Source organism: Salmo salar, unplaced genomic scaffold, assembly GCF_905237065.1.
Source record: "Salmo salar unplaced genomic scaffold, Ssal_v3.1, whole genome shotgun sequence".
Lineage (NCBI taxonomy): Eukaryota > Metazoa > Chordata > Actinopteri > Salmoniformes > Salmonidae > Salmo > Salmo salar.
The window spans coordinates 220,001-232,500 of NW_025548133.1; the positions used below are offsets into that span (position 1 = coordinate 220,001).

General features: G+C 42.1%; 1 pseudogene; it reads left to right on the plus strand.

The window, feature by feature from the left end:
* The window catches only part of LOC123724022 (E3 ubiquitin-protein ligase SMURF1-like), an 86,230-nt pseudogene that overhangs the window by 69,799 nt on the left and 3,931 nt on the right, over nt 1-12,500 (plus strand).

The following is a 12,500-nucleotide window of genomic DNA, read 5'->3' on the forward strand; positions in this document are numbered from 1 at the left end:
GGGCCTGTCTTCCTGTCTTCCTGTCTCTCTCTAGTGTATAATGGGGGCCTGTCTTCCTGTCTTCCTGTCTTCCTGTCTCTCTCTAGTGTATAATGGGGGCCTGTCTTCCTGTCTTCCTGTCTTCCTGTCTCTCTCTAGTGTATAATGGGGGGCCTGTCTTCCTGTCTTCCTGTCTTCCTGTCTCTCTCTAGTGTATAATGGGGGGCCTGTCTTCCTGTCTTCCTGTCTCTCTCTCTAGTGTATAATGGGAGGCCTGTCTTCCTGTCTTCCTGTCTCTCTCTAGTGTATAATGGGAGGCCTGTCTTCCTGTCTTCCTGTCTTCCTGTCTCTCTCTAGTGTATAATGGGGGCCTGTCTTCCTGTCTTCCTGTCTCTCTCTAGTGTATAATGGGGGGCCTGTCTTCCTGTCTTCCTGTCTCTCTCTCTAGTGTATAATGGGAGGCCTGTCTTCCTGTCTTCCTGTCTCTCTCTAGTGTATAATGGGAGGCCTGTCTTCCTGTCTTCCTGTCTCTCTCTAGTGTATAATGGGGGCCTGTCTTCCTGTCTCTCTCTCTAGTGTATAATGGGGGCCTGTCTTCCTGTCTTCCTGTCTCTCTCTAGTGTATAATGGGAGGCCTGTCTTCCTGTCTCTCTCTAGTGTATAATGGGGGGCCTGTCTTCCTGTCTTCCTGTCTTCCTGTCTTCCTGTCTCTCTCTAGTGTATAATGGGAGGCCTGTCTTCCTGTCTTCCTGTCTTCCTGTCTCTCTCTAGTGTATAATGGGGGGCCTGTCTTCCTGTCTTCCTGTCTCTCTCTAGTGTATAATGGGAGGCCTGTCTTCCTGTCTTCCTGTCTCTCTCTAGTGTATAATGGGAGGCCTGTCTTCCTGTCTTCCTGTCTCTCTCTAGTGTATAATGGGGGGCCTGTCTTCCTGTCTCTCTCTCTAGTGTATAATGGGGGCCTGTCTTCCTGTCTTCCTGTCTCTCTCTAGTGTATAATGGGAGGCCTGTCTTCCTGTCTTCCTGTCTCTCTCTAGTGTATAATGGGGGGCCTGTCTTCCTGTCTTCCTGTCTCTCTCTAGTTAATAATCGGGGGCCTGTCTTCCTGTCTCCCTCTAGCTGATAATCGGGGGCCTGTCTTCCTGTCTTCCTGTCTTCCTGTCTTCCTGTCTTCCTGTCTCTCTCTAGTGTATAATGGGAGGCCTGTCTTCCTGTCTTCCTGTCTCTCTCTAGTGTATAATGGGGGGCCTGTCTTCCTGTCTTCCTGTCTTCCTGTCTCTCTCTAGTGTATAATGGGAGGCCTGTCTTCCTGTCTTCCTGTCTCCCTCTAGCTGATAATCGGGGGCCTGTCTTCCTGTCTTCCTGTCTTCCTGTCTCTCTCTAGTGTATAATGGGAGGCCTGTCTTCCTGTCTTCCTGTCTCTCTCTAGTGTATAATCGGGGGCCTGTCTTCCTGTCTTCCTGTCTTCCTGTCTTCCTGTCTCTCTCTAGTGTATAATGGGAGGCCTGTCTTCCTGTCTTCCTGTCTCTCTCTAGTGTATAATGGGGGCCTGTCTTCCTGTCTTCCTGTCTCTCTCTAGTGTATAATGGGGGCCTGTCTTCCTGTCTTCCTGTCTCTCTCTAGTGTATAATGGGAGGCCTGTCTTCCTGTCTTCCTGTCTTCCTGTCTCTCTCTAGTGTATAATGGGGGCCTGTCTTCCTGTCTTCCTGTCTTCCTGTCTCTCTCTAGTGTATAATGGGGGCCTGTCTTCCTGTCTTCCTGTCTTCCTGTCTCTCTCTAGTGTATAATGGGAGGCCTGTCTTCCTGTCTTCCTGTCTCTCTCTAGTGTATAATGGGGGGCCTGTCTTCCTGTCTTCCTGTCTCTCTCTAGTGTATAATGGGAGGCCTGTCTTCCTGTCTTCCTGTCTTCCTGTCTCTCTCTAGTGTATAATGGGGGGCCTGTCTTCCTGTCTTCCTGTCTTCCTGTCTCTCTCTAGTGTATAATGGGGGCCTGTCTTCCTGTCTTCCTGTCTTCCTGTCTCTCTCTAGTGTATAATGGGAGGCCTGTCTTCCTGTCTTCCTGTCTTCCTGTCTCTCTCTAGTGTATAATGGGAGGCCTGTCTTCCTGTCTTCCTGTCTCTCTCTAGTGTATAATGGGAGGCCTGTCTTCCTGTCTTCCTGTCTCTCTCTAGTGTATAATGGGGGCCTGTCTTCCTGTCTTCCTGTCTCTCTCTAGTGTATAATGGGGGCCTGTCTTCCTGTCTTCCTGTCTCTCTCTAGTGTATAATGGGAGGCCTGTCTTCCTGTCTTACTGTCTCTCTCTAGTGTATAATGGGAGGCCTGTCTTCCTGTCTTCCTGTCTTCCTGTCTCTCTCTAGTGTATAATGGGGGGCCTGTCTTCCTGTCTTCCTGTCTCTCTCTAGTGTATAATGGGGGGCCTGTCTTCCTGTCTTCCTGTCTCTCTCTAGTGTATAATGGGAGGCCTGTCTTCCTGTCTCTCTCTAGTGTATAATGGGGGGCCTGTCTTCCTGTCTTCCTGTCTTCCTGTCTTCCTGTCTCTCTCTAGTGTATAATGGGAGGCCTGTCTTCCTGTCTTCCTGTCTCTCTCTAGTGTATAATGGGAGGCCTGTCTTCCTGTCTTCCTGTCTTCCTGTCTCTCTCTAGTGTATAATGGGAGGCCTGTCTTCCTGTCTTCCTGTCTCTCTCTCTAGTGTATAATGGGAGGCCTGTCTTCCTGTCTTCCTGTCTCTCTCTAGTGTATAATGGGGGGCCTGTCTTCCTGTCTTCCTGTCTCTCTCTAGTGTATAATGGGGGGCCTGTCTTCCTGTCTTCCTGTCTCTCTCTAGTGTATAATGGGAGGCCTGTCTTCCTGTCTTCCTGTCTCCCTCTAGCTGATAATCGGGGGCCTGTCTTCCTGTCTTCCTGTCTCCCTCTAGCTGATAATCGGGGGCCTGTCTTCCTGTCTTCCTGTCTCTCTCTAGTGTATAATGGGAGGCCTGTCTTCCTGTCTTCCTGTCTTCCTGTCTCTCTCTAGTTAATAATCGGGGGCCTGTCTTCCTGTCTTCCTGTCTTCCTGTCTCCCTCTAGCTGATAATCGGGGGCCTGTCTTCCTGTCTTCCTGTCTTCCTGTCTCCCTCTAGCTGATAATCGGGGGCCTGTCTTCCTGTCTTCCTGTCTCCCTCTAGCTGATAATCGGGGGCCTGTCTTCCTGTCTTCCTGTCTTCCTGTCTCCCTCTAGCTGATAATCGGGGCCTGTCTTCCTGTCTTCCTGTCTCTCTCTAGTTAATAATCGGGGGCCTGTCTTCCTGTCTTCCTGTCTCCCTCTAGCTGATAATCGGGGGCCTGTCTTCCTGTCTTCCTGTCTTCCTGTCTTCCTGTCTCCCTCTAGTGTATAATGGGAGGCCTGTCTTCCTGTCTTCCTGTCTTCCTGTCTCTCTAGTGTATAATGGGAGGCCTGTCTTCCTGTCTCTCTCTAGTTAATAATCGGGGGCCTGTCTTCCTGTCTTCCTGTCTCCCTCTAGCTGATAATCGGGGGCCTGTCTTCCTGTCTTCCTGTCTCTCTCTCTAGTTAATAATCGGGGGCCTGTCTTCCTGTCTTCCTGTCTCCCTCTAGCTGATAATCGGGGGCCTGGGGAAGATCGATCTAGCAGATTGGAAGTCTAACACCCGTTTGAAGCACTGTGCTGTGGACAGTAATGTGGTTTGCTGGTTCTGGGAGGCTGTGGAGAGCTTCACTGAGGAGAGGAGAGGACGACTACTGCAGTTTGTTACTGGTTCTACCAGAGTTCCACTACAGGGATTCAAGGCACTACAGGGTGGGTCGCACACACACCCCGCATCCTGCACTATGAACAGAGAACAGAGATAACTACAAGGTTCCAGAACAGCTAAACTAGAATGTGTTGGTGTTCTAGAACAGTGATAACTAGAATGTGTGTGTGTGTTCTAGAACAGTGATAACTAGAATGTGTGTGTGTGTGTTCTAGAACAGTGATAACTAGAATGTGTGTGTGTGTTCTAGAACAGTGATAACTAGAATGTGTGTGTGTTCTAGAACAGTGATAACTAGAATGTGTGTGTGTGTTCTAGAACAGTGATAACTAGAATGTGTGTGTGTGTTCTAGAACAGTGATAACTAGAATGTGTGTGTGTTCTAGAACAGTGATAACTAGAATGTGTGTGTGTGTTCTAGAACAGTGATAACTAGAATGTGTGTGTGTGTGTTCTAGAACAGTGATAACTAGAATGTGTGTGTGTGTTCTAGAACAGTGATAACTAGAATGTGTGTGTGTGTGTTCTAGAACAGTGATAACTAGAATGTGTGTGTGTGTTCTAGAACAGTGATAACTAGAATGTGTGTGTGTGTTCTAGAACAGTGATAACTAGAATGTGTGTGTGTTCTAGAACAGTGATAACTAGAATGTGTGTGTGTGTTCTAGAACAGTGATAACTAGAATGTGTGTGTGTGTGTTCTAGAACAGTGATAACTAGAATGTGTGTGTGTGTGTTCTAGAACAGTGATAACTAGAATGTGTGTGTGTGTGTTCTAGAACAGTGATAACTAGAATGTGTGTGTGTGTTCTAGAACAGTGATAACTAGAATGTGTGTGTGTGTTCTAGAACAGTGATAACTAGAATGTGTGTGTGTGTGTTCTAGAACAGTGATAACTAGAATGTGTGTGTGTGTTCTAGAACAGTGATAACTAGAATGTGTGTGTGTGTTCTAGAACAGTGATAACTAGAATGTGTGTGTGTGTTCTAGAACAGTGATAACTAGAATGTGTGTGTGTGTTCTAGAACAGTGATAACTAGAATGTGTGTGTGTGTTCTAGAACAGTGATAACTAGAATGTGTGTGTGTTCTAGAACAGTGATAACTAGAATGTGTGTGTGTGTTCTAGAACAGTGATAACTAGAATGTGTGTGTGTGTTCTAGAACAGTGATAACTAGAATGTGTGTGTGTGTTCTAGAACAGTGATAACTAGAATGTGTGTGTGTGTGTTCTAGAACAGTGATAACTAGAATGTGTGTGTGTGTTCTAGAACAGTGATAACTAGAATGTGTGTGTGTGTGTTCTAGAACAGTGATAACTAGAATGTGTGTGTGTGTTCTAGAACAGTGATAACTAGAATGTGTGTGTGTGTTCTAGAACAGTGATAACTAGAATGTGTGTGTGTGTTCTAGAACAGTGATAACTAGAATGTGTGTGTGTGTGTTCTAGAACAGTGATAACTAGAATGTGTGTGTGTGTTCTAGAACAGTGATAACTAGAATGTGTGTGTGTGTTCTAGAACAGTGATAACTAGAATGTGTGTGTGTGTGTTCTAGAACAGTGATAACTAGAATGTGTGTGTGTGTTCTAGAACAGTGATAACTAGAATGTGTGTGTGTGTGTTCTAGAACAGTGATAACTAGAATGTGTGTGTGTGTTCTAGAACAGTGATAACTAGAAGTGTGTGTGTGTGTTCTAGAACAGTGATAACTAGAATGTGTGTGTGTGTTCTAGAACAGTGATAACTAGAATGTGTGTGTGTGTTCTAGAACAGTGATAACTAGAATGTGTGTGTGTGTTCTAGAACAGTGATAACTAGAATGTGTGTGTGTTCTAGAACAGTGATAACTAGAATGTGTGTGTGTGTTCTAGAACAGTGATAACTAGAATGTGTGTGTGTGTTCTAGAACAGTGATAACTAGAATGTGTGTGTGTGTTCTAGAACAGTGATAACTAGAATGTGTGTGTGTGTTCTAGAACAGTGATAACTAGAATGTGTGTGTGTGTTCTAGAACAGTGATAACTAGAATGTGTGTGTGTGTTCTAGAACAGTGATAACTAGAATGTGTGTGTGTGTTCTAGAACAGTGATAACTAGAATGTGTGTGTGTGTTCTAGAACAGTGATAACTAGAATGTGTGTGTGTGTTCTAGAACAGTGATAACTAGAATGTGTGTGTGTGTTCTAGAACAGTGATAACTAGAATGTGTGTGTGTGTTCTAGAACAGTGATAACTAGAATGTGTGTGTGTGTTCTAGAACAGTGATAACTAGAATGTGTGTGTGTGTGTTCTAGAACAGTGATAACTAGAATGTGTGTGTGTGTTCTAGAACAGTGATAACTAGAATGTGTGTGTGTGTTCTAGAACAGTGATAACTAGAATGTGTGTGTGTGTTCTAGAACAGTGATAACTAGAATGTGTGTGTGTGTTCTAGAACAGTGATAACTAGAATGTGTGTGTGTGTTCTAGAACAGTGATAACTAGAATGTGTGTGTGTGTTCTAGAACAGTGATAACTAGAATGTGTGTGTGTGTTCTAGAACAGTGATAACTAGAATGTGTGTGTGTGTTCTAGAACAGTGATAACTAGAATGTGTGTGTGTGTTCTAGAACAGTGATAACTAGAATGTGTGTGTGTGTTCTAGAACAGTGATAACTAGAATGTGTGTGTGTGTGTTCTAGAACAGTGATAACTAGAATGTGTGTGTGTGTTCTAGAACAGTGATAACTAGAATGTGTGTGTGTGTTCTAGAACAGTGATAACTAGAATGTGTGTGTGTGTTCTAGAACAGTGATAACTAGAATGTGTGTGTGTTCTAGAACAGTGATAACTAGAATGTGTGTGTGTGTGTTCTAGAACAGTGATAACTAGAATGTGTGTGTGTGTTCTAGAACAGTGATAACTAGAATGTGTGTGTGTGTTCTAGAACAGTGATAACTAGAATGTGTGTGTGTGTTCTAGAACAGTGATAACTAGAATGTGTGTGTGTGTGTTCTAGAACAGTGATAACTAGAATGTGTGTGTGTGTTCTAGAACAGTGATAACTAGAATGTGTGTGTGTGTTCTAGAACAGTGATAACTAGAATGTGTGTGTGTGTTCTAGAACAGTGATAACTAGAATGTGTGTGTGTGTTCTAGAACAGTGATAACTAGAATGTGTGTGTGTGTGTTCTAGAACAGTGATAACTAGAATGTGTGTGTGTGTTCTAGAACAGTGATAACTAGAATGTGTGTGTGTGTTCTAGAACAGTGATAACTAGAATGTGTGTGTGTGTTCTAGAACAGTGATAACTAGAATGTGTGTGTGTGTTCTAGAACAGTGATAACTAGAATGTGTGTGTGTGTTCTAGAACAGTGATAACTAGAATGTGTGTGTGTGTTCTAGAACAGTGATAACTAGAATGTGTGTGTGTGTTCTAGAACAGTGATAACTAGAATGTGTGTGTGTGTTCTAGAACAGTGATAACTAGAATGTGTGTGTGTGTGTTCTAGAACAGTGATAACTAGAATGTGTGTGTGTGTTCTAGAACAGTGATAACTAGAATGTGTGTGTGTGTTCTAGAACAGTGATAACTAGAAGTGTGTGTGTGTGTTCTAGAACAGTGATAACTAGAATGTGTGTGTGTGTGTTCTAGAACAGTGATAACTAGAATGTGTGTGTGTGTTCTAGAACAGTGATAACTAGAATGTGTGTGTGTGTTCTAGAACAGTGATAACTAGAATGTGTGTGTGTGTTCTAGAACAGTGATAACTAGAATGTGTGTGTGTGTTCTAGAACAGTGATAACTAGAATGTGTGTGTGTGTTCTAGAACAGTGATAACTAGAATGTGTGTGTGTGTTCTAGAACAGTGATAACTAGAATGTGTGTGTGTGTTCTAGAACAGTGATAACTAGAATGTGTGTGTGTGTGTTCTAGAACAGTGATAACTAGAATGTGTGTGTGTGTTCTAGAACAGTGATAACTAGAATGTGTGTGTGTGTTCTAGAACAGTGATAACTAGAATGTGTGTGTGTGTGTTCTAGAACAGTGATAACTAGAATGTGTGTGTGTGTTCTAGAACAGTGATAACTAGAATGTGTGTGTGTGTTCTAGAACAGTGATAACTAGAATGTGTGTGTGTGTTCTAGAACAGTGATAACTAGAATGTGTGTGTGTGTTCTAGAACAGTGATAACTAGAATGTGTGTGTGTGTTCTAGAACAGTGATAACTAGAATGTGTGTGTGTGTTCTAGAACAGTGATAACTAGAATGTGTGTGTGTGTTCTAGAACAGTGATAACTAGAATGTGTGTGTGTGTTCTAGAACAGTGATAACTAGAATGTGTGTGTGTGTGTTCTAGAACAGTGATAACTAGAATGTGTGTGTGTGTTCTAGAACAGTGATAACTAGAATGTGTGTGTGTGTTCTAGAACAGTGATAACTAGAATGTGTGTGTGTGTTCTAGAACAGTGATAACTAGAATGTGTGTGTGTGTTCTAGAACAGTGATAACTAGAATGTGTGTGTGTGTTCTAGAACAGTGATAACTAGAATGTGTGTGTGTGTTCTAGAACAGTGATAACTAGAATGTGTGTGTGTGTTCTAGAACAGTGATAACTAGAATGTGTGTGTGTGTTCTAGAACAGTGATAACTAGAATGTGTGTGTGTGTTCTAGAACAGTGATAACTAGAATGTGTGTGTGTGTTCTAGAACAGTGATAACTAGAATGTGTGTGTGTGTGTTCTAGAACAGTGATAACTAGAATGTGTGTGTGTGTTCTAGAACAGTGATAACTAGAATGTGTGTGTGTGTTCTAGAACAGTGATAACTAGAATGTGTGTGTGTGTTCTAGAACAGTGATAACTAGAATGTGTGTGTGTGTTCTAGAACAGTGATAACTAGAATGTGTGTGTGTGTTCTAGAACAGTGATAACTAGAATGTGTGTGTGTGTTCTAGAACAGTGATAACTAGAATGTGTGTGTGTGTTCTAGAACAGTGATAACTAGAATGTGTGTGTGTGTGTTCTAGAACAGTGATAACTAGAATGTGTGTGTGTGTTCTAGAACAGTGATAACTAGAATGTGTGTGTGTGTTCTAGAACAGTGATAACTAGAATGTGTGTGTGTGTTCTAGAACAGTGATAACTAGAATGTGTGTGTGTGTTCTAGAACAGTGATAACTAGAATGTGTGTGTGTGTTCTAGAACAGTGATAACTAGAATGTGTGTGTGTGTGTTCTAGAACAGTGATAACTAGAATGTGTGTGTGTGTTCTAGAACAGTGATAACTAGAATGTGTGTGTGTGTGTTCTAGAACAGTGATAACTAGAATGTGTGTGTGTGTTCTAGAACAGTGATAACTAGAATGTGTGTGTGTGTTCTAGAACAGTGATAACTAGAATGTGTGTGTGTGTTCTAGAACAGTGATAACTAGAATGTGTGTGTGTGTTCTAGAACAGTGATAACTAGAATGTGTGTGTGTGTTCTAGAACAGTGATAACTAGAATGTGTGTGTGTGTTCTAGAACAGTGATAACTAGAATGTGTGTGTGTGTTCTAGAACAGTGATAACTAGAATGTGTGTGTGTGTTCTAGAACAGTGATAACTAGAATGTGTGTGTGTGTGTTCTAGAACAGTGATAACTAGAATGTGTGTGTGTGTGTTCTAGAACAGTGATAACTAGAATGTGTGTGTGTGTGTTCTAGAACAGTGATAACTAGAATGTGTGTGTGTGTTCTAGAACAGTGATAACTAGAATGTGTGTGTGTGTTCTAGAACAGTGATAACTAGAATGTGTGTGTGTGTTCTAGAACAGTGATAACTAGAATGTGTGTGTGTGTGTTCTAGAACAGTGATAACTAGAATGTGTGTGTGTGTTCTAGAACAGTGATAACTAGAATGTGTGTGTGTGTTCTAGAACAGTGATAACTAGAATGTGTGTGTGTGTTCTAGAACAGTGATAACTAGAATGTGTGTGTGTGTTCTAGAACAGTGATAACTAGAATGTGTGTGTGTGTGTTCTAGAACAGTGATAACTAGAATGTGTGTGTGTGTTCTAGAACAGTGATAACTAGAAGTGTGTGTGTGTGTTCTAGAACAGTGATAACTAGAATGTGTGTGTGTGTGTTCTAGAACAGTGATAACTAGAATGTGTGTGTGTGTGTTCTAGAACAGTGATAACTAGAATGTGTGTGTGTGTTCTAGAACAGTGATAACTAGAATGTGTGTGTGTGTTCTAGAACAGTGATAACTAGAATGTGTGTGTGTGTTCTAGAACAGTGATAACTAGAATGTGTGTGTGTGTTCTAGAACAGTGATAACTAGAATGTGTGTGTGTGTTCTAGAACAGTGATAACTAGAATGTGTGTGTGTGTTCTAGAACAGTGATAACTAGAATGTGTGTGTGTGTTCTAGAACAGTGATAACTAGAATGTGTGTGTGTGTTCTAGAACAGTGATAACTAGAATGTGTGTGTGTGTTCTAGAACAGTGATAACTAGAATGTGTGTGTGTGTTCTAGAACAGTGATAACTAGAATGTGTGTGTGTGTTCTAGAACAGTGATAACTAGAATGTGTGTGTGTGTTCTAGAACAGTGATAACTAGAATGTGTGTGTGTGTTCTAGAACAGTGATAACTAGAAGTGTGTGTGTGTGTTCTAGAACAGTGATAACTAGAATGTGTGTGTGTGTTCTAGAACAGTGATAACTAGAATGTGTGTGTGTGTTCTAGAACAGTGATAACTAGAAGTGTGTGTGTGTGTTCTAGAACAGTGATAACTAGAATGTGTGTGTGTGTTCTAGAACAGTGATAACTAGAATGTGTGTGTGTGTTCTAGAACAGTGATAACTAGAATGTGTGTGTGTGTTCTAGAACAGTGATAACTAGAATGTGTGTGTGTGTTCTAGAACAGTGATAACTAGAATGTGTGTGTGTGTTCTAGAACAGTGATAACTAGAATGTGTGTGTGTGTGTTCTAGAACAGTGATAACTAGAATGTGTGTGTGTGTTCTAGAACAGTGATAACTAGAATGTGTGTGTGTGTTCTAGAACAGTGATAACTAGAAGTGTGTGTGTGTGTTCTAGAACAGTGATAACTAGAATGTGTGTGTGTGTTCTAGAACAGTGATAACTAGAAGTGTGTGTGTGTGTTCTAGAACAGTGATAACTAGAATGTGTGTGTGTGTTCTAGAACAGTGATAACTAGAATGTGTGTGTGTGTTCTAGAACAGTGATAACTAGAATGTGTGTGTGTGTTCTAGAACAGTGATAACTAGAATGTGTGTGTGTGTTCTAGAACAGTGATAACTAGAATGTGTGTGTGTGTTCTAGAACAGTGATAACTAGAATGTGTGTGTGTGTTCTAGAACAGTGATAACTAGAATGTGTGTGTGTGTTCTAGAACAGTGATAACTAGAATGTGTGTGTGTGTGTTCTAGAACAGTGATAACTAGAATGTGTGTGTGTGTGTTCTAGAACAGTGATAACTAGAATGTGTGTGTGTGTTCTAGAACAGTGATAACTAGAATGTGTGTGTGTGTTCTAGAACAGTGATAACTAGAATTGTGTGTGTGTGTTCTAGAACAGTGATAACTAGAATGTGTGTGTGTGTGTTCTAGAACAGTGATAACTAGAATGTGTGTGTGTGTTCTAGAACAGTGATAACTAGAATGTGTGTGTGTGTTCTAGAACAGTGATAACTAGAATGTGTGTGTGTGTTCTAGAACAGTGATAACTAGAATGTGTGTGTGTGTTCTAGAACAGTGATAACTAGAATGTGTGTGTGTGTTCTAGAACAGTGATAACTAGAATGTGTGTGTGTGTTCTAGAACAGTGATAACTAGAATGTGTGTGTGTGTTCTAGAACAGTGATAACTAGAATGTGTGTGTGTGTTCTAGAACAGTGATAACTAGAATGTGTGTGTGTGTTCTAGAACAGTGATAACTAGAATGTGTGTGTGTGTTCTAGAACAGTGATAACTAGAATGTGTGTGTGTGTTCTAGAACAGTGATAACTAGAATGTGTGTGTGTGTTCTAGAACAGTGATAACTAGAATGTGTGTGTGTGTGTTCTAGAACAGTGATAACTAGAATGTGTGTGTGTAAGGTTCTACAGGTTCAGCAGGCCCACGGCTGTTTACCATCCATCTGATAGAGGCCAACACAGACAACCTGCCCAAGGCACACACATGGTAAGACCACACACACACACACTACACACACACACACACACACACACACACACACTACACACACACACACACACACACACACACACTACACACACACACACACACACACACACACAGACACACACACACACAGACACACACACACACACACACACACACACACACACTACACACACACACACACACACACACACACACACACACACACACACTACACACACACACACACACACACACAGACACACACACACACACACACACACACACACTACACACACACACACACACACACACACACACACACACACTGCCCACGGATTCTCCTCTTTGCTGAAACCATCTCACCAGAGGAAGAAACCCATCCATCAGAGAGTAGGACATGCAGTACCCTTTCTGACCACACAGCATCAGATACCTGGTCTACACATACTGAGACAGAGGGGGCGCTGTTTCACTGTCCAGACAGCATCAGATACCTGGTCTACACATACTGAGACAGAGGGGGCGCTGTTTCACTGTCCAGACAGCATCAGATAGATGCTGTTTCACTGTCCAGACAGCATCAGATAGATGCTGTTTCACTGTCCAGACAGCATCAGATAC